The sequence below is a fragment of the Channa argus genome, chromosome 14 (genome assembly GCF_033026475.1).
Source record: "Channa argus isolate prfri chromosome 14, Channa argus male v1.0, whole genome shotgun sequence".
Lineage (NCBI taxonomy): Eukaryota > Metazoa > Chordata > Actinopteri > Anabantiformes > Channidae > Channa > Channa argus.
The window spans coordinates 22532559-22537134 of NC_090210.1; positions in this window are offsets into that span (position 1 = coordinate 22532559).

Consider the following 4576-nt stretch of genomic DNA (forward strand, 5'->3'; position numbering starts at 1 on the left):
GCCCTGCACAGTGACTGACTTCTCCCCCCTGCTGCCGGCTTTTGTTAAAGCTGTGACATCACGAGAAGAGCTGAGATTCGGGCTGTGATTGGACTTTGTGGCATCAGTTGGTTGATGGGAGAACACCTTCAATTATTTAAATGATTAATGCTAGTACATTTACTCAGGTACTGCACTGAAGCACTCTATTGTACTTTTTCTTTTTTGTACTTTTCATTGCATTTACATACATACTGCAGTTATTTTACAGCTTCGGTTTCTTCCTGCAGTACAAAAATATTATTTATAATAAATGATAATATATTGGGTTGTACATACTTTTCTAAGATTTTAAAAGGGATTTTTGTGTCCAGACTTACATCAACAAAAACCATAGATTCTGTCAGCAGATGTGAGCATTACTGACAAATGTTTTATAAACGGGAGCAATTTTTTCTCACGTTTCTTCTTTTTGATTCAGTGCTTCAGACAGACTCATTTCTTCCACTACAGAACAAAGGCTAAAACGCCAAAGCTAAAGGTGGAGACAGTGACAAAAGGAAATCAGGAAGAAGGAAAGAATCAACAGTAGGTCGACAGACCAAAGAGAGAGAAACATTCGAGCAGAGAAGATGGTCGACTTTTAACCTCAACCTTTTCCATAAGCTCTTTTTGGCTGTGTGGTTTTCTCTAACCCTAACACCACTGCCACCAACGTTCGCCGTGGTAGAGTGGTTAGCTCTCTTGCCTCACAGTAGGAAGGTCTGGGTCTGGATTCCTTACCTTACCTGGAGTTTCCATGTTCTACCCATGGTTGCGCGGGTTTAGTCCTACCTCCAATAAAATGTGTGTTAGGGACCCGGTCAGGTTGGCCCACAGTGGTGGTGGGCTCAGTTGAACATATCTCCAAAGCGGCCTGGCTGAGGACAGTGGAAACAGCAGCAGAACCTGATCCAAGATGGTGAATTTTGGTTTCTGTCCTAAGAGTGTAACACATGTGAAAAGAGGGGAAAACTGGGTTTAAAGGGCCGAGAGCATTGATAATGAAACACAGAACAGACAGAAGAACAATTTCAGACATCTGATAACAGACCTTTTGCTATTTTCCCTATTTTGCATGATAATTCCCACTTTGCATAATCTTCCTCACCTTGCTTCCAATTAACAGCCGCCGTTTAATCCCTGCCAATCACCTGTTTTAAAACTGCAAATCCCACTGTGTAGATTCAAATCTGTCTCTCTCCCCATCGTTTTATTCTCACTATCATCACATTTCCCCACCTCACTTCTTCTCACTGGCCTTTGCTGTTTTTCGGCCCTCTCGCTTTGCAGGTATCCAGTGACTGAATACTTACTTCTGCAGAGGATTAGAGAGATGCTGTATCTCATTGCTGGGCTCCAGGTGGTGTCTCATGTGCATCGCGTCGAGCCTCCGGGAGGCACAGTTCCTGTATTCCTCAGTAAGCTTCCCACACGATTATCCACCTGCCTTCAGTCATTGTGCTCCCTCATTTATTGGCCTCTCATTTAGAGGATTAATCAGATCTGTAGCCGGAGAAGTTGTCAGCGATTGGAGTGAAGCTCAGGTGAGTGTACACACAAGAGAGCTTCATTTGTAAAGTGGCTCAAATGACAATGAGTGCACACTTCAGATGTTAGGTTCACACTAAAATAATAAAAGTCTGCTCATTCCAAAACATCTTTCCTTAACCAACGAGAAGCAGGAAGTCATCCAGTTAATAACTAGATCTGCTGATAGACTAATAAAAATGATTAATACAAGAAATAACAGTATGTTGTGAACCTGCATCTTGTTACCACCTGTAAAAAAAGCAGAATATTATGGTAAAATAATAACACGTCTAACATCTGCCCTGGCTGTTTCCTGAAGTCCCAAATGTTCAGGTGAGAGATTCTAGCATCATGCAGACACAACCGAGGAGCTATTACTGCGTCTGATGAAAAGCAGAAAGATTGTACTGTATCTCAGCCTGTGGCTAAGACCCCACAGGGCAGGGAGAATGAAGCGCTCTGCCAAATGAGCTCAACATCGCAGCAAATAGGACACAGCAGCTTCCCCCGTTCACTCCGCGGGCCAAACATTATTCTGTACATTAGATCCGTCTCAGTGTTTGTCTGCTGCTGCTGCTGCTGCTGCTGCTGCTGCCTGTGGCCACGCCGTGCACCCTTTCCAGCTCCTGTCTGGTGTTGAGGAGGATCTGGCTGCATGAACAGGATAAATGAAGCTGTGTCACCTGGAAATGTGTGAAATTACACTGTTGGTGTATGTATGTTTTCTCACCCACTCTTTCTTCATGGTCTACTTTTCTGGCTTTAGTTCTACTTTGTGGAGGACATCGTCTTTCAGAATGTGTATGGATGTAGCATTTTCTGATCTCTAATATTTCTTAACTATATCACACAAGCACATGGACACAGATGTGCAATGTTAACGAATCTGATCTAAAACCACGTATGAATGTGGCCCAGATCTGATTTAGAAAAATCCCATTCAGTTGAAATGAGAACCACATTTAGCTCACTTTAAAAGGCAACATGAACGTAGTCCAAATCTCACGTCCCCAGGTGCTCAGGCATTTCTATAAAATCCCGCAGTCTTTTGTCACTCTCCACTGACCGTCTCACCAGTCCAGCCTGCCACAGTGCACACCTGTCTCCATTTCCCTCATCAGTTCGCCATGTCACACCATTCAATGGCCACAATAGATATGGACCAGTAGGTACCTGATCTGCATGCTGATAGGCTCAGTAGGTTGTTATCACGTGACATAATTTAATGGTAAATGCTCTTTTCTACCTATTGGCACTCAAAGCGCTTTACACTGCTTCTTATTCACCCATTCACACTCACAATCACACACACACACACACACACTCACACACCGATGGGGAATAATGACCAACACTCACCAGGAGCAACTAAGTTGGGGTTCAGTGTCTTGCTCAAGGTCACTTCAACATGTGACTGGAGGAGCCGGGGATTGAACCGTGAGATTGGTGGACAACCACTCTACCTTCCTGCGCCACAGTCGCCCCAAGGTATTTTGAGGTCCAATCTGTTTTTTCTGATTGTCTGTCAGACAAAAACTAAGAGGATCAGTGTGGTGATGCTGCTTTCTGTGTCATATGGCCTAACAGAGGAAGTTAGGGCATCACACACAGGTTTGAAACAGAACCTCAAAATTCTTCTTTTGCATGTACGAATTTCATGTATCATTTGTTGTTATTATTAATGTACTATAATACACATTCGCTACTACTGATTTTATAACTGATTCATATTTATTTTGTATCTACAGAGAGAAATGTTGGCGGCACATTTTGCTGCTGAAACATGGAAATGTCTCCACCGTGGTACAAATAAAGGTTTATCTTCTCTTAATATTATTTTCATTTGTCTGTCACCTTTGGTGTGTGAACTGTCCTACAGCCTCAAACGTCTTTGTTCTTTCTAAACCAGACGGTTAGGACTGGACAAAGACTGTGGTCTAACAACGTCAAACAGGAAACAAATTGGTGTCTCTCGTTTCAAAATTCTGCATCCATTGTTCTTCCTAGACTTTTTTGACTATAAATTAAGTTAACAAATGCAACTTTGGCTGCAATTATATTTACTGATTTCCCACATCTCAATAATGAATATGTCAATAAGTGGTAGGTGACCTACCAAACCCTAACTATGGGCTGATAGGACAGATTGTTTCGTTTTGATGACATTCCCATGTTGCTTTGTTCGGAAACAGAGTTTAGCTTCCTGTAACTTCCGTGCCTCCTCGGCCTGTTGCAGCTCTGAAAATAAAGCTACCTCGCTGAATATGCCTGAATGTGCATTTGTTTTTAGGTCTTAGTCTTATTAGATACGAGAGCCACAGGCTGCAGTTTCATTCCTTGATTTCTTCCTTTCTTTAGCTCAGTTTTTCACGACTTTGCTTTAAGTTGTAATGAAATGCACCTTCTGTAACATAAACTGTTCTTTCTTGTTCACGTCTTCTCTCTCTGCTTACCATAGTGCCATCCAGTCTACTTTGTCACACATTTAAAGTGTTTGCGTGTGTGTGTGTGCGTGTGAGATGGGGGGTGTGTTAGTCTTATTGTTTTAGAGAGCAACGCCGTAAAGTCAGCCACCGTGGTCACGCTCCAGTGAAGTGGTGGGGAGTTTCATTACGCTGTGAATAATGATCACGCCGTGATTAAGTTGATTAGATTTCATGAATATTTGAAAGGCGAATCAAATCGCTGATTAAATATTTACTGGTGGTTTCCTTCCTGACAGACTGGGAGATCATATCAAATCTCCCAAACGCTTTACTGTATTGAACTAGAAAGTCATGAGGTTTCTTAGTGTCACTTTACCTTATTTTTACTTACGCAGTTCTTTACATGGGCTGAAGTAGCCATTGTAGTTTACAACTGGGTTATATTTATAATATATAAATAGGTTTACATAATGTTTCACAAATCTATGGATGGTTTACTCAATGGATGTTACACAGGAGCCTCTGGAGGTTAATATCCATTGTCCTGAAGCCCTCGGTTATCAGACACAAAACTGACCAAAACATTCAAAAACAGAGAC